Here is a 24,934-nt window from a genome sequence, read left to right on the forward strand (position 1 = left end):
GATTTCATAAAAATTCTTTCCTAGCGGATAACTGCATTTTAGTGGCTGTCTGCATGCCAAATTTCATCCCGATCGGTCCTTGGTTTTCGTAGAAATTAAGCTGTGCGTCAGATCAGTCAGTAAGTTAAGCACATTTCACCAGTCAACATTGCGTTTTATTTGCTAGGTATTGCCCGCGGTTTAATACGCGTTAGATTCGGAGAAGATTAATGGCTGTTATTAAGCATATAAACCTTCCTCTTGGTCTTCCTCTTCTCTATCTATTAAAAAGAATCCCATAAAAATCTATTGCGAAGTTTTAAAGATCATACAGACACACACACACACACAGGTGGCTAAAAGCGACTTTATTTTATACTATGTAGTTATGTATTAAGATAAAGGTTAAGAAAACCAACGTGTACACAAGGGGCTGGCGACGTTTTTCGTTCAAAACGCTAATCTTTTTGAGGGCTACTCAAAATTTCCATTGACGATTTCATAAGCCTCGCAACTCTCACGGTAATGCGACCTTCGTTGCGAGCCAGCTACGTGCATCTGATTGCTACGTTGCGTGGTTGAATAACAGCCTAGCGGGTAAGGATGGACGGGGAGACAGTTGGAAAAATTTTCATTTCATGTTATTGAGAAAGGTGATGGAAAATACACCTGATCTTATAATGTTTGGTAATTAGATATCAATTTGTTTAAAAGCAGAATTATACTTAACAAATATGTTCCTAAACTTTCTCTAATGTTTCATAAAACCATTACTTTATGGAAATTTATCGGCGGAAATTTACAAACGTAAAGGAAAATAATAAAAAAGGAAATATTGCTCAAAATCTTACTGCATTTAGTTTATGATTTTAGAGAATTATATACATCTGATTATATAGCTCCATCTGCAGCAGGCTCCCGTCCTGTACTATAAAAAAATAGTAGATAATTTTATCACAACTCGTGTATCCTCTCGCGAAACAGGAGGTTAATGACCCTTGTCGATCTTGTTTACTTCGTAATAAAGACGGATTGCGTGTAGTGCCTCGTCTATGAGCCTGTCGTAACCGGGACACGGGGGAACGGCGTAATCTTAAATTTAGAATTTTTTTAAATTTCGAATCCGTCTTTGTCGTATATTTGTTCAAGGAGGTTCTGGTTATTGAGGTCGATAGAGCGATTTTTTTGGGTGTAGTAAGAAAATTTGTGGATAAATAATCCTATCCTACTATTCCTACTAATATTATAAATGTAAATTTTGTAAGGATGTGTGTGTGTTTGTTACTCTTTCACACAAAGACCGATGAACCGATTGCAATGAAATTTGGTACGTAGACAGTTCAACAACTGGAATAACATATAGGCAACTTTTTATCCCGATATTCCTACGGGATACGGACTTACGCGGGTGGAATCGCGAGGCGCAGCTAGTTTATATATAATTTCTTTACAAACTTTTAAAGGTATGCAAAAATTTAACAATCATCAATTTATCTGTTAATTAATTTTGTTTATTAAATTTGTTTGTTAATTAATTCTTTATTTACTCTAAACATTAAAATAAATGTTAAACATTTTAAAGTAGTTAGGTGTAAATATAGTATTTCCTTGTGAAGCTAACACACTTTACACACTTGTTTACGTCAGATTTTCCCGTATTTGTGGCGGGTGTGTTCTAGGAAGAAACCTTAGTTCTTGTCATCAGTGTAATTATATCGCGTCTACACTTGTCTGGATGTATGACGATGTTGTTTGAAAAATATTGTATTGAAATATTGATTGTAATTATTGCTGATTTTTTTTTTCAAATAATTATTCGTTGTGTGATCTGTGTGAATAATATTAATGTTTCGTTTCTGTCTAATGTTGGAAATGTAGGTTTTTTTTTGTTGCGTTGTTGTCTGTTGTTGTGTTTTGGTGATTCATTAAGTGAAGATTTCTTAAGTTATAAAGTAATAGTGGTAGCCGCACAAAAAAGCATGATATAGACCTCTTTTTCCCTGCTACAATCTATATGCATATAAAATTTCAACCAAATTGATTCACTAATTTTTTGATTTCCATTTATGAAGTTTGTGATAATTTCAATTATTATTTGTATTAATATGACACTTCTTTGTCTTTTCAGGTAATTTATTATCTAAATGGAGGAAGCGTAAGTTTTTATATAGGTCACCGTAAGATTGTGAAAACTGTTATATTATAATATGACTAGGTGGCATAAAAAAAGTTGGATTGCAAACTGTCAAATATTTATGATCGATAGCATTTGCTTGACAGTTTGGCATTATTATCGTTAGACATAAAACGGTGAAGGAAAACATCGTGAGGAAACCGGCATGTCCAATAATCAAAAGTTCGACGACGTGTGACATCTGCCAACCCGCACTTGGCCAGCGTGGTGGATTATGGCCTGAACCCTCATAGGAGGCCCGTGTCCCAGCAGTGGGAACATATATGGGCTGACGATGATGATGATGATGATGATGATGACAATGGGATCAAATAAATGCCGAAATATGAATTATACCGAGAATTAACTTTCCCAAACGTCCGTCAGGTGCAAATTTCTAGTCGACATATTTACTACATAGTATAAAGCAAAGTCGTTTCCCACGTCTGTCACTATGTATGTATGCTTACATCTTTAAAACTACCCAACGGATTTTGATGGTTTTTTTAATAGATACAGTGATTCAAGAGGAAGGTTTCTATATTAAATCTATTAATCTACTCCGAATTTAACGCGCGCGAAGCCGTAGCAAAAGCTAGATTCAAATAAACTGAACCTAACCTAAACCATAGCATATACATTGTAAACTAACGGTTTTTACAATGTTATGGTGACATATCGACTAATTGGACATCGAGAGATAAAAATGTTTTAATGAGCGACTGCCAACCGTATACAGGATGCAGCGGTAATGTGATTAATTAGGATTTCTAAATTTGTCTAGACTCAGTCTAAACAAATAAATGCCTGGGCTGTTGATAAACGAGAATGTGTTTCTTTAATTGTGTAAAATTACATTTGATACTTAAGAAAAGGTTTTAATTTTTGTATCAAGTAGATGACGTTAAAGTAAATTGTGTTTTGGTGGTAAATATTTGCATACTAATTAACAAGATAGGTAGATGGCCTCTCACTTCCAGTTGTTTTTAGATTAATTGATTTTTGAATAAATCAAAAAACATTTTGAATACATTTTGTAAGTTATTATATCATCATATTTTTAATAATATATATTACTACTTACTTCTTTAAGAACTGCTGTATTTCAGTGTGTGATATAGTAAATATATATTTTTTAGAAGGACGTTTAAACGCGATTTATTAAATATATTGTTTACTTCGACGCGACGTTTCGAAGTTTAACCTGTTCCTCGTGTCCTCCGCCGCGCTTAAAATTATTTAAAATGTCTTTAATTCCTTAAACTATACCTATATTAAAAATACGCTGAGCGACATAGGCCATATATATGCCACGGGCGAAGCCGGGGCGTATATATGGCCTATACTAGCTGGTATATAACAGTCGCGTAAAACAAATACAAGAAAAAACTATCTGTATTTATTTTAACTTCATAATATACTTTATTCTATTATTTAAAAACGTCTCATTCATAAGACGCTTTTTAATATTAATGAAATAATTTTAATAACAACAAACGCCAGGTGTTAAACCGCCTTATAGTTATTTACGATGACTGGTTCTAGTCAGAGCGTCAACTAGAAATTTTCGTAAATTGATGTTTTTTAAATAAATTAATGGATTCCATTGTTTGCCGGCCGTTGACCCCGGATGTCAGGCACCGGCCCGTATGATAAAAATTATTTATGAATAATATTAAATGTGCTGTTTGTATAATGAACTGTATGGATTTTTGAAGACATTTCAAGATCGGTGTCTAGTGGTTGGTTGTTTTTTTTTTTAATTGACAGTGGGTTCGATGTTCTTAAGAAATGTTTAAAGGCTTTTTAACGAAACCGTTGGAAAATAGAGTTTAATCACATATTCAAAAATAATTACACATTATGTTACGTAAATCGTTTTAAACTAAGTTTTCAAAGCCAAGCGGTTTGTTCAAATAAAAGAGTATTTTAAACTCTTTAATAACTGTTTTGTACAAACGCGTAGGTTCGCGTTAAACCTGTATCTAGCAGGAATAACTGTTATATGTTGCGGTTAGGGTTGCCACTTACGAGTTTTACCCATACAATTTATTTATAGCATATAGTACGTATTACATAATACAGTTATATAATACCATAACATTTGCTGTTATTTCATAAAAAAAAATCATTAAAACTTAGGCATGGTGAAAATTACTCTAAAAACCTTTAAATATGAAGGTAGCATCAGATATTGGAGACCCACCAATACTTAAATGAATTACACCCGATTAGGTGTAACACCATAACATACATACAGATTCCATCCCATTTAAGTTGAATAGACTCAAATGCGTTATCAAATACGCCTTTAACTTAATTTATTTATACCGTGCACCGTCCCGTCTGTACTTGAACTTATGTGAACATAAATAACTTGGTTCGTTTGCGGGCGGTAGATTGGTTGCAAGTTGTAATTCTACTTAGGTGCCGTAGTCTAAACCAATTTGCGGATAGCGCTTTATAAATCTGCTTTCAGACCGAGTTAGATATGATGTGTGAGTGATTAATTTCTGTTTGGATTATATTTCAAATAAAGATTGATATGTGTGTCCGCGTTAAACTCTTGAACTAATAAAATGATTGATTAAAATTACGTTCATTAATTATTAAAACATTCCGTGTGAAAATTTGATATGCCTGCAGCGTCACTGTCCTGTCGATGTAAGATATTGTTTATGTTTAAGGGAAGTTCCTACTAAGGACTATTTTTTTTTTATTTTGTTATGGTTGCTCGACAAACCCGTGATTTTATTTTCAATTGTTGTCATTGGGATCCATATTTTGAAAATTTTAAGTGGTGCCTGCCAGGTAGGCCCACGTCGTTGATCTAAATTGTAATTAATTGCAATATAATCAGCTTAGAAAACACTTCAATAGCGCGATTCAGACACGACGCTCCACTCCGTTTCCAGCACGCTCGCAACGTCTAACGCGTCGCCTAACAAGAGATCGGCAAGTATCACAAAGACACGCGCTCCACTGGAGGGCATATACCCACGTTATTATAATTAATTAATGTTATATCGTACGGAAAGTTGTCAACGCTGAAACGTCGCTGGCAAATGGCGTAACATTAGCCGAGTTAAGTTTTGCAAATGACTCCGGCTTGCGGAGTTACGCTTAGGCGATTTGTTTGTAGGGTTGTGGGTCTGCGCTTAATAATATAAGGCTGGTGACGCACAATACATTTAAAGTCTTGAAGGGCCTCTGCGTGTTGGATCTGTGTCCCGTAAGCCGTGCAAGTGACTGGGTACCTTCTGATGATACCCGGGTATCATGGAAAGAGAATCATCATAATAATTTTGGATGAGGCAATATCAAATTAATGTTCGTTTGTCCCTTTCTTTCTTTCAATACAGACAATATGAGAGAATGAATGATGAGAATCAAAGATATTTTACTTTGTAATGATAATACTAGAATATTATATAACAGTAATGCTAATTTATTCCTAAGTGCTCTGTATATAGTTAATTTATATATGGATATAGAAGGGAATTAACAAGTTTTGAATTGTGTTATAATGTTTATGAAGCATTGGCAACCCTACCGAGCGAAACACGTGAATTTCAATTCTGTATATTATTTGAAAGGTGAATTCAGATGAATATTCCCTTTGAACGAGTGAAAATTACTCGGAAAATGGTCAATGCTGTGGGTATTAATAAATAGTTGGAATGACGCAACCGGTTAAATATAATAATGAATTAATATTCTTGGAAATTCCGCAACGCGATGTAGACCCGAAATATTCAAAGCTATGGAGATTGGACAGTTAACGAAAATACAGTTTATTGTTGTCTTAATAAATATTTTACATATATACATATATAAGTTCAGGTACAGTGATAAATTTAATAAGTTTCAAAAGACATTTTTTAATCCCAGGCGCAAAAAGAGCGGTGTTATAAGCTAAACATCGATTTGTTTGTAGCATCGTACCTCTCAAACGGATGAACCGATTTCGATGCGGTATTTGTAATTGAATGTCAGTTTTTGCCAGAGTGGTTCTTAGCTATGTTTGGTTAATATCGGTCTAGCAGTGTATCAGCCCCTTTCCTTTTTTACTAATTTTCTAAAACTCATGTAAGGTCTTTTTGGCGCATGATTATTTGATAAAGAGCTTGTGCCAGTATAACGTTAAATGGTACTAAAATAGTCTTAAAAAAAAATATGTCTACCTCTTCCTTAAAAGGCCGGCAACACCTTCACAGGGACTCTTGTGAGGGCTCATGGGCAGTGGTGATCGCTCGATAATGGGTGCACCACTTGTTCGTTTCTTTTATAAAAAAAAAAAAAAAATTATAAATATAGGTTATAAGTTAATAAGGATCGAATACTATGTAAAATTATTGATTTAAAGAATTGAAAACAAATCGTTCATACTGCGAGCTAGATATCTCAAAACATTAATTTAAAATGAAAAATTTGCACCGAAAATGCCGAAGTAATTGCTTTCTCACTGTTTCTAATTTGCCACGTGTCATCTTATTCCGAGATAATCCGGAAGACGCGAACTCGATAATTTTACACTACGTCGAGTCATTACTGATGCTTTAGGGCGGGTTCTGATGATGGGACAGTGCGGCTTCTGCATCTACTACAATTATAAAGTACCTACGTCTCTTTTAGTACTATTATAAATGAGATGTATGGGAGAATCTTGTGGGAATAGATGAATGGGTAAATAAGACTTAGTTTTTCGTCTTTCCCTACGGACATAGTGTACGTATGTGTGTTATTCTCTGTAGATATTATGGTGATCACTACACAGTATAAAACACAGTCACTTTCTGTCGTCTGTGTGCTGCGCTAAGATATTTAAAATTAGCCGGGGCGGGTCGCTAGCACAGAATTTATTAAAGTCTTCATATTACAACGTACATAAGCATCGGCCATCAGGCAACCAAGCTTTAAGTATTAGAGTGGATAATTACGTACAATACATAATAAGAATCATCATATAACAGTCAATAACAAGTTAAATATAGCACTAAAACTCACTTTAAGCACGGGCCCTTAAGAATCTTCAAACTAAACTCAACTCTAAACAGCAATGCGCGCTTTGTCGAAGGAAATTGAGTTTCAACTCAAGGAGGCTCCCATTGTTACGATTTCTCAGATTCGGTTTATCTAAGGGTGTTTTCGCACGGGACTATATCTATGTGTGTGTGTGTGTGTGTTTGGCCAAATCACGTTTTTCGTTTAGCGCATCCCTATTTACAGGGGTGTCTTACAAAGTTTTGAACATACGTGATAAAATTAGTAATACGATTTAATGAAACGGTGTTGAATAAGATTGTTCTGAGGCATGGTTGGTGGGTTTGCATAGCCTATTAGAACAATCGTAACTACCAACATATAGCAAAAAATACTGGTTGATGTAGTTTCTTAGCGATAACCGTCGTTTGTAGTTTCGTATATTAGAATAGTTTTCTAGTGTTTATGATATAATTGGTGACCACTTAACATCAGATGCCTTGCTTGCTCTGTCCTAAAAACACAATAGTTATAGAAAAAAATTATATACACGTCATTCTTAATTTTGCAATTACAGTTATATGTCGTATTATGTTAGGAATAACTTCGAGGCAACAATCGATCGGCCAATTTAATATCCCCTTGTTATTTAGGAAAAGCCGAGTTTCATGAGCTCATAAAATGTTTTATATCCGACTTCTTTCTGAGCACTTCACTTGTTTGGGATAAATCGGAATGTTAAATCAATTGTAATGATAAATTCATTCTTTAATCTGAGTTCAACTAATTATAAAGTTTTTATATTCAATGTTGTAAATAAAATTGGGAGTGCCTGATTGTTATATTGAAATAACCAAACCTTTTTATTAATGACATGGTATATCTACCAAAATTATTTTTTTTATTACAATTTTTGTCTCTCGGTCTGTCTGTTTGTTCCAGCTAATCTCTGAAACAGTTTGACCGATTTTCACGGGACCTTCATTGGCAGATAGATGATGAAAAGAAAAAGTGAATTCTTTTTCTTCAATATTTCCACAAAATATAAAGGAAAAATCTATTTACCGGTGCGAATCCGCAGGAAGCAGCAAATAATATTATATAAATGTAAAACCTTTATAAATGCACTTGGTGAATATTATGATATGTGAGTGAGATAAAATCAAATTTATATTATAAAATGAAATTAATTAGTGTACCTACCTATATATATTCAATTAAAAATAGCATATCACGAACATTTAAATAGCAGAATCATTCAAAACCTATGAAAGCATTCTATACAAATTAATTCGAGTCTTTCATCGAAATGTAAAATTTCAATAAATCCCGAATCAAAGCATATACCCTCAAACAATATTTCGATGTATTTTTTTAAGTACATTTGAAGAAGGGAATGCCTCGAATGCCTCCGAAAGGTATTTTGTTTGCACAAGAAATATAATTGTCCGTATCCCTTTGATGAAATAAAATTCTTTTGAGCTAAGCCTTTCGCCCGAGATTAAATTGTCCTCATATTAAAATAATATGACAAACGAAAGCTTTATTAAATTACTTTCAATGTGTATTTTTGATATTGTTTTCATATAAATTGCGTTGCTTGTTATTGAAGCGATGGTATTTTCGTAGATTTGAATAAAAATTGATGCTGCGGTGTTCTGTTACATTGATACTATTTTAATGTAGTATTTTCTTGTGTTTGATTTTACGCGAGTGCTATACATTTAGAAATTAAAAACTTTTTGACGGTTTTTAAACGCGATTTATTCATTACATTTATATGTCTCCCCGTGACCACGCACGCTGTAAAGTGTTCGAAACGTCGGGTTAATACTATTTTAATGATTTATTATAATGGTTCGAAGCTCGTGGTTTTGTGTAAATACAAAGTAATATATTTGTAATATAACCGTCATGAAAGCGAGTAAATGCTTATACATTTTGTTCAACAAACTATTTCTGTAAATACATTTTTGTCGATATTCTCTTGCGAACAATATTTTGACAAAACAACAAAAGATTGTTAGAAAAATTAAAATTTTTTTGAATACTTGTAATCCTTATCATTTTTTTTACAATAACGCTGCACTCAGTGGTGGACGATTTCAAAATAGACCCGCACGTGTTGTAGGTACTATAAAATACGTGTTATGTAGCAATTTTTCGAAGTGTTTGGGAGAAACCAGCGTGAAATAAGCGATCGTATCTTCAGCCGTTTGAGTGAAGGAGGCGCTCGGGTAGCGTACACCCCGGTGGGGAAGGCCCACATGCGACAAAGCATGTATCTGTGGGTGCTTTATGTGTAATAATTTAATATTAATAACTGCTGCATTGGGTATCATTACATTGTATATGTTGCTTTCGATGTCCGTCCATATATATGTTTAAATCTTTAAAACTACGGATTTTGATGAGTTTCTTTAAGATAGTGATTCAAGAGGAAGGTTGGCATAGAAGGTATTATAACATGTATTAAACTACTCTAAATGTAACGCGAAGCCGCAAGCAAAAGCTGGTATACCATATTTGTTATGAATATAAACACAATTAATATCATATACTGATTAGACACGATTGTATCGATAGATTTGTAGTTATACGAATTTGAAAGAAGAAAGAAAGAAGGGAAGAAGATTTATTTGGCAGTAGTGTAGTGAAGTCCCGTGTCCCCTAGTGGGGTATGGGGCAGATGATGTACATCCGTTTCACTGATCGATTTTCTTTAGGGACAAGTAGGTGATCAGCCTTCTGTGTCCTGCCAGACCGAGACTTTTTTTTTGTGCGTCCCCACCGGGAATTGAACCCAGGACCCCTCGGTTCTACGCTCACGCGTTAACCACTGTACCAAGGAGGCGGTCAATTTATTTGGCAGGCTATATTGAAAATATGCCTTAAAAATAATTAAAATTGCCTTAATTATATCATAAATACAGTTTACAAGAGGTCCACCGCAGCCCCGCCCGTTCATATGTCTTTGTGGGTACAAAGGCAAGTGCCTTTTGCACTCAGCTCTGGTCATCCAAGTCAGCTCATACCAAATTTCACCAATATCCGTTCAGTAGTTTCAGCGTGATTGACGGAGAAACATCCAAACAAAAAAACTTTCACATTTATAATATTAGTGTGATATTATATCGTGTTTCTCTTACATGTATTTATAAACGACGCATTTAAAAATTTACCTTTACAAAGAGTAAACATTATATCAACCGCACTACCGGCATGTAAGCCGGCCCTTATCTGAAATACCTAGTTTAAAGGTTGATGCGATCGATGAACCTTATTCGATTTCGTTTACATTGCACAATGGTGAAAGAGGATCTCGCTTGATTAAATTCTTAAGCCTTTTTATATGACTCCAGTGTTTTGCGATATAGTGCCTTTTGTGTTGGCGATTAATTAAACCCGTAATATAGAAATATTGGAATACCTAGATATTCAGCTAGGTTTTGTGAGATTCGAATTTACATCAGGTATTGTCTCGGTTGGTGTGTGGGTGTATCTAAAATATTTGTTTGTGATTAGCTATCAAATGAATGAGCAGATTATTTTTCATTGTCAAAGTTACAACGGTGACTGTAGAATTCGTCGTTATTGCAAGTTTTTGCCCCTGTTATTATCGATAGATATTTTATACGTATTATTTTTGATATATTATACATATAAATTTACGTAAAATGTACGTAAATATCTCTGTAAAATTTACACAAATGTGGCAATGAATTGAAAGTAAATGGCCACTCCCAACCCATGACCAAAGCACACACGTGCCGTAGTGATGGGTAGCCTATACAATTGCACGGCAACCCCCTTAGTCGATTCAAAAATTCAATACAATTTGTAACGGTGTGACCAGCTTTGTCTTCGAAATTTCCCATAGCCATAACAAAGGCAGTCGTAAGTCCGGGAAACGATAAATTGGTCTGTTATTTCAACATATCCAAAGGTTTGCGGTTTTTTAATGTTCGTAACACAGAGCTTGTGTCTAACTGGATAGTGCAAACATTAATTTTGTATGTAAACTGAGCTTTTCTGAGACAAGTCTAATGCAACTGAGAATAGGATCGTTTCATCGTCTTTTAGTGACTTCGTAGGCTTTAATTACAACGAATGAATCGTCTAAGTTAAGCAATAATGTTTGTATTTAAATTTGGTTATATGTAAGAAACAAATGCAGGTACGTACGTAAACTTTAGCTTTGTTTTTGTACGTGACTCGTTATCCATTTTAATGTTGTATAGAGGAAACTTGTATGTTTGTAACGTTTTCAAACGAGAACCACTGGATCGTTTACAAAAGTCCTTCTTCACCATTAGGAAGCTGCAACTACACTGAGTGGCATAGGCTGTATAATATGTACCACGAACGAAGCCGGCGCGAGTAGTAGTAGCTTATAAAATCGAAGTATATAGAAAAATATTTTTAGCCACCATTGCTCAACTGTCTGAAATTATACTGAATAACTAAGCACTCTGCGCCTAACTGAGGCACGCAGACACACAATCTCGAGACGCTTACGTGATCTAGTTTCATGTATAATCTGTGGTTCGTACAAAGCACCTGGCTGTGTTTCGGGAGCTTTATGCCCATTTTAAGTGGAGATTTGTTGCGTACTTCCGAGTTAATAGCCGCTGCTTTATTAACGTTCGGTTTTGATACTTATTTCTAACTACCCGCCTGGTTTTGTTTTAGATTTATTGAGAAACTACTTAAATCTACTTGAAGCCTGAAGATATTTTTAACCAACTGCAACGCGCGGCGTCACTCGCGTATTATCCTGGTAAAAAGTAGCCTATGTGCTAATTCAGTCAGTAATCTCGCTGTACCAAATTTAATACAGATACGTTAAGCTATTTTCGTGTGAAAGAGTAACCAACATCTATCCATACTTACAAACTTTCGCGTTTATATTACTAGTAGGATAGCTACGTGCTTGAAATTTAATGTGGAATAGAAAACAGTGCCTAGTATAATATCGCGCATAATTAAAATGTTTTTTTTCATATTCCCACAGTTGAAGAGCGCACAATGTCATTCGTTCATTTGAAAAATGTAAAGAAAAACACATTTCCCACAGCGCAAACAGCAAAAAGCTGGTTATTTACACCGTTATCGCTGCGCGCTGCGCGGGAGTCGATCCGCAACGCCAGTGTCAAGGCCGCGCCCAGAAATACGCCGATCTATTTCCATCAAACAATATTGTTGGCATTGACATTGTGCTGGTGGAGCGGTGATGCAATCGTGGGTTGGGTGCTCTGTCTGATTGTGTTCCGCGTGCTCGGAAGGTAGGATGAGCAGGGGGGGGAGGGGGGTGAGAGGTTGGATTTATGAGCTACAGTAAATACGGTTTTTACATGTTCTTTAGCAAATATTATGCGTACAGTTTGTTATTCGTGCCGAAGAGTGCTCGACTCCCACTAATGAAGACTGATGATGAAGCTTTAGAGTTTCAAGTAATGAAAGAATTGTGTAATCTGTTGTTTTAGATTTTATCCATAACAATATAAACAATCTTAAAGCTATTTTTGCTAGTGTAATTGATTTTTGACTTTATTTATGGATTACTAGCTTTCCGTCTCTGTCTCTTTGCTTTTACTACTCGGGCGAAGTCGCTAGCTGAAAGCTTGTCGCAAAAAACAATAAACGTAACATTATACCACCAGTGGGTGGTTTAATTTTTAAACCATAAACAATGGACAACCGTAGCTCCTAGCTTAATAAAGAGCTTGTTTATCGTATCTGAAAGTTTTAAAATAAATTCCCAGCGTTGTCTGTTTTGAAAGCGTGTTCCGATATCTTAAACAAAGGGTGTCTTGATCACGTCCATAAACGCAAGTTGTCCCGGGACAATGGCGGTTGTTCGCTCCTTAATTACCGGGGTATAACAAATTCGAGAAGAGTATCTGAATAAAGACTGTCTATGTAACTAGATGATGATATTTGTGAGTTTGGAAAGAGAGAATTATAAATAAACATTTATGTGAGTCTATACCATTAAAACAAAAATGAAGAAATGTACCGATAAGACATGTTATTAAGCTTAAATAACTAAAAAATTTGAAATAAAAAAGTCAAATGTAATAAATGAAATAAGTGCATTGTGTGTTTTACTAGGCAGCTTCTCAGCACGCGCTACACAGTCTGCAAACGGTACTGCCACTGAGGTTTTCGGATTATGAATTATCTGAAGAACGATTGGTACTCAAGTTATACATTAATGAGATCACTAATGAATAACACGATCAAATGTATTTTTTTTTACTTGCTCGAATCATTAATTTAAAGTTATTTTAAACGATAAGAACTTACTGAATTACGTTTCTTTGTGTGTAATTTTAGTCCAATTTTTAGTAGATTGAAAGACAAAATTTAGGTAGATTCAAACTAAACTAAGATCGCAATCTTTCTAAAAGTATTATATTTTTATAGATATTTAACAGATTAACGAACCAAACAAATCCTACTAATATTATAAATGCGAAAGTTTGTAAGGATGTGTGTGTGTTTGTTGCTCTTTCACACAAAAACTACTGAACCGTTTGTAATGAAATTTAGTACGTAAACAGCTGGACAACTGGAATAACATTAGGGCAACTTTTTATCCCGATATTCCTACTGGATAAGGACTTAGAATTAAGGCGCAGCTAGCTTAGTAAATTCATAAATTCAATTTGTAAAATAATATGTTTAACCTTTTGTATAATTCCGGAAATCATATATTCGGTACAGCAGATAACTAACGGGCAGATAAATTTAGATTGATGTTATTAATATGGTTTAATTAGCAGATATGGCCGCTGTGTGCGGTTTGAGGTTGCGCCCGTATGGACAGCTCTAACAGGCTTTGTCGATCATAATTATCAGAAAGGCTTTATTAATTAATAATCATGTGAATTTATTTGCATTAATATAATTTTTGTCCAACTGATTATTGCATAGTATTATAAACTAGCGCTCCGCCCCGGCTTCGCCCGTGGTACATATATAGCCTATAGATTTCCTCGATAAATGAGCTATCTAACACTGAAATAATTTTTTAAATAGGACCAGTAGTTCCTGAGATTAGTGCGTTCAAACAAACAAACAAACAAATAAACAAACAAACTTTTCAGTTTTATAACATTATACTAGAGAAGAGATTTGTTTCTATTGTGGGTAAGTCTGCTTTGATTTGGCTGAAGGTTATGCGTATAGATATAAATCGCGAGCAATAGTGTATTTGTCTTCATAAGATTTGAACGAAAAGTTTTAAACGTTAATATTGTAACTAAAGAATAACATTTATCTATTAACTGATGACTTTTTTTTTCTTTTTTTATGTCATAGTCGGCAATGGAGCTGGAGGGTCGCCTGATGGCCAGCGCCGCACCGCCCATGAATGTTTGGAGAGGCGTAAGGTCGATTGCAAATCTTACGCCTTTACTGATAATAGATAGTATACATTTTTATAGTGGGGAAATCTTGCATAAATACCCACGACCGCAGGGCAAGAGGCCGTGGGAGGTGGCCGTGGATGTCGGACTCCTACCGAAAAATATGCCAATATGCCTACACCAACTGAATAAAATCAATATTTGTCAGCTGCAGCGCATCGGTCCGCTGTTTAATGCAATAATTCGCAGTTTGATGTATTAAACGTTAATTGCTAAACAAACTGCATCCGAAATTAAACTAGTCATAAATCTCCGACGGGCGTTTGAAAAATTGCACGCCGTGTAAACACGGGGAATAATCACGCTAATGTATTGGTTTGTTTGATTTTTGTGAAGTGTTGTTTGTGATGATGTTCAGGATGATTGATAGTTTATAATAGTAGTAGTTGAGACATGCGGTTTTGTTCAGGGATTGCTGTGGCACGTTCTTTGATACACACTGAGCGGTCTAATCAATTTTTTTCAACTGTTTTCGATATAGTAATTAATAGACGAACAAAATTCAAATCTCTCCTTTTTATGATAAAACTATCGCTCGTCCCAGCTTCACCTGGGTGTCAAAATTCCTGTTTTAACCCAACGGAGAATTTAATCGGTATAAAAAGCATCCTATCACCCAAGTCAGCTCATACTTTGTCTGTATACAAAATTTCATCAAAATCTAAACAAATAAACTTTCACATATAAAATACTAGCTGCGCCCCGCGGTTTCACCCGCGTAAGTCCGTATCCTGTATGAATATCGAGATAAAAAGTTGCCTTTATGTTATTCCAGTTGTCCGGCTGTCTACGTACCAAATTTCATTCCAATCGGATCAGTAGTTTTTGCTTGAAAGAGCAATAAACACACACACACACATCCTTACAAACTTTCGCATTTATAATATTAGTAGGATTAGTGCGATTTCCATTATATTTAACATTTTTGTACTATATATTGTAATATTGTAAAAGACTTACTCGAAACAGCAGAACAGAGTTTAGCATCAGAAAATAAATTCTATTGCCAACGCATTACGTTAAATTAAATGCCTCATTTATTTCTCACTTATCACTATGAACTTTTCTAAAATCCGCTGGAATCTTTAATTCTAAAGCAACAAATACAAGCTTGGTATAGCGTGCGATATTTACACAGCTCCCTCTAGCGGCGCGCGGACGCATTAGAGAGAGAGGCGATGTCGCGTTATCGCAGCTAACGATGTGTCTCATTAAGCCTGCATGTACAGAATGACGCCTTCAGATTACGCTTTTATGGCGCGCTATTTTGGCGCGAATTAATTTCGCCCGTGGTATATTTGGCGCCTTTACTTTTCAATTATGATGTGACGAAGGTTTTATGGTTTTTGTTAATGTTTCCGGATTTTTTGCGGTCTTGTTATTGTGTGATATTTTATTGTGATATTTGTATGAGTTTTAAATATTTTAAAAGTTCGCAAGCCACGCTACTTCATATTAAATTACGTCTAAAACTTCTGAATATATCGCGCCAAAACTATATTTAGTCAATTTACAGCTCCATATCGACATTTAAAATGCTAAACTGAATTTTTAACGTGAATATATATGTACGAGATCGCATGCGATCGCTCGCTCGCGCGTCATATTTCAGCCTTAACGCGAACACCGCTTACTGTAATGCAAGGAGCGCGGAGACGAATAAACTAGCCGGCGAACATTTCATTGCTCTTTAACTTCCCGGTTACACCGCGAATGCGCTTTGTAAAACGGAAATGCAAAGCATTCGTTTAATTTTTACGGTATTCCGTACACACTTTTGGGCGGTGCCCGTTTTGAATATTTAAAACATGTAAATTCACTTGCTAATCGCGGATTCCTCGAGCGGTTTGTTTTGCTTTGCGTTTTTTGTTGGGAAATCCATTAGCGTCCCGTACGTACTGTTTGTTGGTTTACTCGTTACGGGCCGCGGTTTCGATTGAGCTTTTAAGTGATCACAATTGTACACTTCTACTAATGAGATTAATGAATAATTCTGAAGGTTTATTAATGTATAGGATTAAGATTAAAAACACAAATATGAATTTTAAATATTTATTTGCTAAGAATATATGTTATAACTATTTAATTTACAATTTAATGTTAGAAATTAGAATATGAATATATTTAAAGCACAAAATCAGGTTGCCATATTATTTTATTATAAAAATAATATACTTCAGCACCTATTAAGCACCTATTAAGTTTTTTATTTTTATTTTAGCATTATTCATAGCGCTGTGTGTTCCTGTGACCAACAAAGGAGATAGATGGGCGTGATAGAGAAATTTACTGAAAATATAAAAATAAAACGATAATTTCGTACATTATTGTTATAATGTTAAATTATATTATTATTAAAACCACCGTTTATTAAATATATACCGCGTTATCGCATGTCTTTCTGACGGAACACGACGCGAGCTGTATATTGAAAATATATAGCTGCGCCCCGCGGTTTCACCCGCGTAAGTCTGTATCCCGTAGGAACAGCGGGATAAAGTGGCCTATGTGTTATTCCAGTTGTCCAGCTATCTACGTACCAAACTTCATTGCAATCGGTTCAATAGTTTTTGCGTGAAAGAGTAACAAACATACACATACATCCATCTATACTAACAAAACTTTCGCGTTTATAATATTAGTAGGATACCAGCGAAATGTTGTTTTTTGTGTTTTTCATGAAAGTTTTCCATGTTAAAGCGGTGTTTTATAACGTGGCCGGTAATTATCTGGTGTTGGATTGCGGCTAGCAATATAATTGTTCGTATTGATTCCTGTTTTGTCGATGTACGGAGATTTTATACGTACGTTTAAATTGCTCTGTAAATGATACGAAAGGTTATTCGATGTTTTGATAGACTTTCGTTTAGGAATTAGGTACAGATGTCTGTGTTAATATAATGCCGAAACTAACAGAGTTGAAGTTTTATTCCTTTGTGGAGATACATGAGGCTGTAAGAACTATGCACGGACTGCGAGTTAACTTAATTTTAACTCGCTTTTAATTCATCATTTTAGGCGCTACAGGTTTATATACAGGTTATTTCTCTATTGTGGAAGCTTTTGAAAATATTGCATTTGTAATAAGACTTTATTTATACAAGGTTTCAATTAGCATTTTAACCGACATCAAAAAGAGGAGGTGGTTTTCAATTCGACTGTATATGTATGTTTGTAAACTCATAATTTTTTATTATTTGAAAGTGATCTTTATGTTTTCTGTTTCGCTTTGAAAGCTGGTGCCTCCGTTTAAATGTGGTCTTGTCATAACAATTATGCTGTTTATCATTTAAGAAAGATAGTTTATTTGAAATTAAATACAATAAAAGGCGTCTTTAATAAGAGCACGTACACACCAATCGGAATGGAAGTTGCCTTAATGAGGGGGAAAAAAATAAAGCGTTATTTCACTTGAGTAGGCAAAAATAATTGACTGAACTCAATGGGGAGGGGAGGGGAGGCGGATCGAGTGTCGTACGTGGGTTGGATCTCCTCTCCAGCTTAAGTATTATTGTTTTATGTATTTTTATATAAGTTTTATTAGATTTTTAATTAATGTGTTAGTCATCTATATTAAGATTACGAAGCTGAAGAGTGTTTTTTTTTTTGTTTGTTTGCTTGAACGCGCTAATCTCGGAAGCTATTCACCGTTTGATATGTACATATTCCGCGAGTGCTAAGGGCTATATATGTACCACGAGCGAAGCCGGGGCGAACTGCTAGTTGGTACATTAAATATGTCTATAGTGATGATATGAGTCTACAGTATCTCGTGTGTAAGAGCGTTACTGTTAATGATAAATGTATGTAAATGTAACACACCTTATTTTATTATAATAAGTTGTTTTTTTTTTGTGTTTGTTACCACAGAAATTTCGACAGGGTGGATCGATTTTGATGATTCCTTTTCATTTGAGCTGCTGCCGTGTCAAATTTAAATCTAGTCTAAGTCTAGTTCATTCATTTTCAAAGCGTGTATTTATTTTTGTAAAAATATTAACTATTAAGTAATTGCTATAATATTTATCTGTTTTTTACTACTTTTTACTTTATTACTAAAACTACAAACTAAAGCGAAAGCCAAGCCAAATAGCGCGGGCCCAACAGTGGGTCATTATCGCTTCCGTCGGAATGGTCATTGCGGGCTAATGGCCACAACCACGCCCCACGATTAACTGTCAGCTATTTATGCGCTGTTTACATCCGTTCGAGATCCGAAGTGGATACTGGTGGCGAGGATGTATGTGGAATAGCCATAATACGTTGTAGAATCCCCTGTTTGGGTATACCTGATTTTTATTTTGCAGAAGGATAATGTTTCTTGAATGTTCGTGTGTGGGTGCGTATTCACTTATATCGATTTTGGAGAATCAATGTTTTTTTTATTACAGAGCAAGCAAAGGAGCAGGTGGGCCACCTGATGTTAAGTGATCACCACTGCCCATAAACACTTGCAACACTAGAAGTTTTTATTTGTTGGTGATTGTTTTCTACCGACTTCGAAAGGGGAGGATATTTTAATTCTATTGTATTTTTTGGTGATGACGATGTGTTTTAATTGGTGTGTGTGTGTGTGTGCTAGTTCGCTTGTGTGCTGTTACGACAGGAGAGAAAGGCTTAGGAAGACTTTTAACGGATTTTTAACGCGTTTTTTTTATGTTAACGAGACCACGAGTGATGAACAAAAACTCTATAATTTTTTAAAAGTCTGTAAGTTTGTTCTTTGCTAGACGTCGAGACAGACGAGACAGACGAGATTTTTATTTATTTTTGTTATTTAGATTTTATTAGAACATTGTAAAGACAAACGTTACGTTTTTAGCGCAGTGGTCAATCAAAAACTATGTTTTTTTTTGAGCTGGTGGGTCGCCTGATGGTTAAGCGCTACCACCGCCCATGAACATTTGCAGAGGCGTGAGGTCGATTGCAGACCTTACGCCTTACGCCTTATGCAAATGGATTGCCGACTTTAAATTCTAGAGGCATGAAGAAAGAATTGACGATTGAATAAAGGAAAAGAAAATATGTAAAAATGTACAATAAAAAAAGCATTAATGCAACAAAAGTATCCATTAAGTTAAACAATTATGTTATACACATCGTATTGAATTTAAAATCTTTTAATCACCTATTCAACTAATAAAAAAAAAGCTAGAACGTTAAAAAATAAGCAAAAAATAGACCATTTCACTGCTCAAACGAGGCTGTCTTCAAAATATTTGAAAACACAAAAGGCAATGAGCCATCAAGTCTATCACGTGGCGTCGCGTGTTTTTATTAAATCGCGATTTAAAATCGTTTCACTAAAACGTCAGATAATGTTTGTTATACGAATGCAGTTAAGGAGAAGCTTTTGGGAGCTCGTGGATATTGTTATAATGGTATTTGGAAGACTCGAGAGCGGTTAAACGAGATTACGCTATTTAAACGGCGAATTTAATTGGCACGTTTGTATAAATTAAGTAATGATGTGGTTGAACATTGTTGCAAGATTGTTTGTAGATTGATTTTTTTTTTTTTTGTTGAGGCACAAAATTATTGATGTTATAAATTTTAATAAAATTTGTATTGTTATTATATCTGTGGTAATTTTATTAAATGACATAACATATAGGTTTATTTACAGATACATATGTTTCATATTCCATTGTTCGCCTCGCCTTCGCTTCGTTTCAACAATGTCAACAATTTCCCATCCAACACAAAGATAATCACGCCAATTAATAACTCACGGAGTTAACGAGTGGTAAAATAAAGAAAAAAACATACAGTTGAATTGAGAACTCCTTTCTTTTTGAGAACATCGTTTTAAAAACTATAGCTATCGGCATTTACCGCGCCTTAAAGCAATGGCGGCCAGCCAAAACCTTTTGCATAAAATTACAAGACATAAAAAATTATTGGTATATGAAAACAGTTGCTTTAGCACTGCCATTATCACTCGATGCTCGCGAATTAAATGCTGAATCCGCATTTAGTTTTAATGAAATTTTTTCGTGTTTGCGCTGCGTTTTTAAAATGTTTCGTGTTTATTTCTATATAGTTTACATTCACATTTGACGCTGTCTCATGTAGTGGTTGGTTGTTTATTTTTTTTTTTTTTTTGACAAACAAGAGATGGTTTTTGGACAAAGAAAAAAAGTTGCGCATAAACTCTTTGAAATCAACAGTTGTGATGTCAATTTCATTAAATCATCATAAAATATTGATTTTTTAAGAGATTTTTTTGTTAAATTCGTATTGTTTTTTTTATTCGTATCTTCATATGTCCGTAAGGACAATGAATAATCGGCTGATTAATATTAACGTGACGCAGCTGAGCGATAAACATTCTTGAAAATTATTTCCAAATCTAAATGTCGCCAAAACATTATGTTAATATATGCTTTTTTATATAAAACTAAACCCATAAATCTAATAAGGAAAGTGTAATTCAAATCAGTTTTTTGTTTACACGGCATTGAAATACTACAAATTACTTGACACACTTACGCGGTGTGCTAAATTGGTGTTTATTGTTTTAATGGTAAGGTGTAATATCGTTTGGTGGCTGCAGCATCTGGTATGGATCGCAAAACCGTTGCAAAAAATGGACGGTGGCAAGGCCGACGTGTGACGTCATCGGTGCACGCGCTAGTAAAGACGTGCTCACTGCGGAAAATTTTTTGAATTTCGAATAATGTCTTCGTCTTTTTCTTTTTTTGTAACTGACTATTACGAGTACATAATAAATGTTAAATTATTTACAGCCAGTTATTAAAACTCCACATTGATGTGAAGATTAAGTAATGGATATAGAAATTAATCGCTAATTGAGTCCGAGAGTTAACTCCGTTCGAAGATATTGCTGAGATAATGCGCTGAGTGTTTATTAAATAGGACTATAAAAACACATAGCCACATGGAGGAAGGGGTAAATTAACATCTTGATCGTATGATTTTTGCCCTTCTTAAAAAAAAAACAGAATTTTTCAAGTTTTGTCACGTTACTGGCAGTTATCAACAAACCTCTTTGGTAAAATTAAGAAAAAAAAAATGAAGCGCTCGATGGTGATGTTTTTTATGTTTTTTTTTTGCCATGATAAAAGCGCCCTTGCACTCCATTGCATGGCAACTGCAAGTTATCTCATTACGTCGCTGAGATGAAACACTGTTCTCGCAGATTTATTTATAGATCTTTTCATGAAATCCATCTCTCCCCTGCTAACATTTTCTGTCAGAGGTTTTTTGCTTAAATATACTGTCTAGACAGTGTGTGTCTCTATTATTGGGTGTGTCGGAAATAATGTTCAATTCGAACGTGTGCTAGTTTTTTAACCGCCTCCAAAAATGAGGAGGTAATCAATTCGATTTTCTTTGGCTTTGTGTTGTTACTCTTACTTCGTACTTTCGACCGGGTGAACCGATTTTGATGATTCCTCTTATACATGAAAGGTGGTCCCGTACAGTCCCATTAGTTTATTTGAATAATTACACAAGATTGTATTTAATGTCCCACCACAGGCCTCCTATGAGGGTTTAAGGAATACCCACGTTCGACGTACTATACATGTCACAATACGTATCGAAATTTTTGTTTCTGGAACATTCCAAAATCCTCCCGATAATTTTTTAGCAATGGTCATGACGATGTCATATATGCCGAATATTAGAACCCCCGTGATTTGAAACAATCGCTGAGCCAACACTCATTTATATATCACAAGCTGAAATTAATTATGACGTTTCCATAGCAGAAATGATTTATAAAATGCCAAAGTAAAGTACACTTTTTTTATTTTATGAAAGTTCAGCCGCTGTCAGCAGTCGCTAGCGAAAAGTTTAACTCGTAGTGAAAGCAAGGGAAAAATAATAACTTTTATAATCCGTATTTGGCTTCGGACGGGTGCTTGATGGACTCGATGTTTTGATATACAAACGAACAGTGTAATTTTTAAATGAGGCTTTGTAAAATCCTTCATTATATCTACATGCAAATAGCTATTATATAGCTAGCTATAAATATTGTTAATATATGAGTTAGAAACTTTACTATTATACGCTTTGGTTAAACTGAATTACTATGAATGATACTCAATAAAATAAATAAATAACTATAGGTATATTTTCTACCAGAAAAACGTATTTGTTTTGTAATGTGATGATTTCAAAAGCCCTTTCAAAGAATGTAAATGAAATAATTTTAGTATTTATTCGTTTACCTGCCCGACTAATTAAATTGAAATTCGCTACGCTATTTTTAACATGCTGTATATTGAGATTTTTTTTTGAAAGAATAGAAAAAAAATGAAAATAGAAAAAAAAATGATCACGAGGCGGGATTCGAACCCGCGTTTCTTGCCTAAACTAAAAATTAAATGGTGTATATTATTGAACCACAAACCACACGCATAAATTAATACTCACACGTACGAAGTGAAATAAATAAACATATCTAATTGCGATTGCTAAGGGGCAGCGGTGATCACCTAACGAAAGTGCATCGCCTGCTCTTTCGCTGGTATAAATAGGGAACAAAGAGATACGTCATTAAGTAGGTAGATTGAACAATAACAGCATTAGAATGTTACTGTGTTTCGTAAGACGCGTGGGGGAGCTGAAGGCCCGTAAACTTATCTTCACACTTCCTAGTGTATTCCTTTGTCAATCGTTTCCAAATCCCTTTACATTTGAAAAGCGACAACGCATCACAAATATAAAAGACTCATCTCTGTAAATGCTCATGGGCGGCAGTGATCGCTTACCATGAGGCGAACCACCAGCTCGGTAGCCCGCTATGATAGACAAAATATAGGTACTCCAATGTTAACGCTTTATCTAGTTTTGAATAATCAGTTTTAGTTATCAAGCAACCCGTCTTGTTTACAAGACTGACATTTATAGACTTCCTTATAATATCTGTGTTAAAAAGAATAACCGATGATAATGCTGTCCAACAGGTCCACCTTTAAACAATGAAAATAAACGAGATACAACTTGAAAGGTCGTACGTTCGTAATATCCTTATGATTTTGAAACTTTTTGTTCTTTTCTCGGCTATTAATTGCGGCTGTGATCCGTGTTGATATCGTTTTTGTAATTGTATAATGACGTTTTAAAGCAGTGTTTATTCCACCGAGGAAAAATTATAGAGCTATAGATGTTATAGAATAAGTACTCCTTTAGGATGCCTCGTAACCCATTCCGAAAAGTGTTTGTTTAATGTCAAATTGAAAACTGTATTTGATTTGATTGTGAAGAAGAGACAAAGAGACATACCTTCCTCCATATTTATGTTATTAGTAGGAATAAACTAATAACAACTATTAATATAGTTCATATTAAACTCTAAAAGAACCTACTTCTACTCTATTCTATCCTACTTCCTACTAATCCTGCTTCCTATGCTGCTACTAATATTATAAATGCGAAAGTTTGTAAGGATGTGTGTGTGTTTGTTATTCTTTCATGCAAAAACTACTGAACCGATTGCAATGAAATTTGGTATGTAGACAGCTGGACAACTGGTATGACATATAGGCCACTTTTTATTCCGATATTCCTACGGGATACGGTCTCACGCGGGTGAAACATCGGTTCGCAGCTAGTATTCTATAAAATGCAAAACGAAATGAACCATTTTTATTAGTTTTTTTTTATAATATATAATACAATAAGACGGTCACACGCTCGCGACTGTAACAGCCTAACCACTGACGTCACAGATATAATTATAATAAATGATAAACCGCTTGCGCAGATGTTTTATACTCGTCGTGACATTGACATTGAGAATTTGACGATTCCATTTGGTGACACGATAAATGTCATTAACAAGGCCGGTCTTTAGATGTACGTTTTTTTTCTCTACTGATTTCAAAAAAGGATTGGGTTCTATATTGCGCTGTATTATATTGTGTTTATTACCTTAGAACTTTCTACTGGTTGAATAGATTTGGATGATTTTATTTGAAAGTTGGTGCCTTCTATCCCATTCAAATTAGACCCAGTTCTGACTATATGGAGGCGGATTTTAAATGCGATTTATTCATTATATTATTTATATTATTAACCTGACGTAAAAAGGCTTTAATTTCTAAACGTATAATACTCGCGTAAAACCAAACTCTAGAAAATGCTATACGGAGGCGGTTAAGTTTTTTCTTGTGGATAGAATTATGTTTAGTTCGGATTATATGGTATTCTGTAAAATGTAGACAATATTTATTTAGACGTATATGGAACTAGCTGGAACCTGCGGCATCACCCGCGAGGTATCCAATCAAAATGTGGCCAGTTTTAATCCAACCTATAATCTATCTCTATCCCAAATTTCATGCAGTTCCCAACAGAGGTTTTTGCGTGACAAACATCCAAACATTATTAC

General features: G+C 34.8%; 1 protein-coding gene across 2 annotated transcripts in view; it reads left to right on the plus strand.

The window, feature by feature from the left end:
- The window catches only part of LOC119833919 (max dimerization protein 4-like), a 239,972-nt gene that overhangs the window by 91,861 nt on the left and 123,177 nt on the right, over positions 1–24,934 (plus strand). The window lies entirely within an intron of this gene.

The sequence above is a fragment of the Zerene cesonia genome, chromosome 18 (assembly GCF_012273895.1).
Source record: "Zerene cesonia ecotype Mississippi chromosome 18, Zerene_cesonia_1.1, whole genome shotgun sequence".
NCBI lineage: Eukaryota > Metazoa > Arthropoda > Insecta > Lepidoptera > Pieridae > Zerene > Zerene cesonia.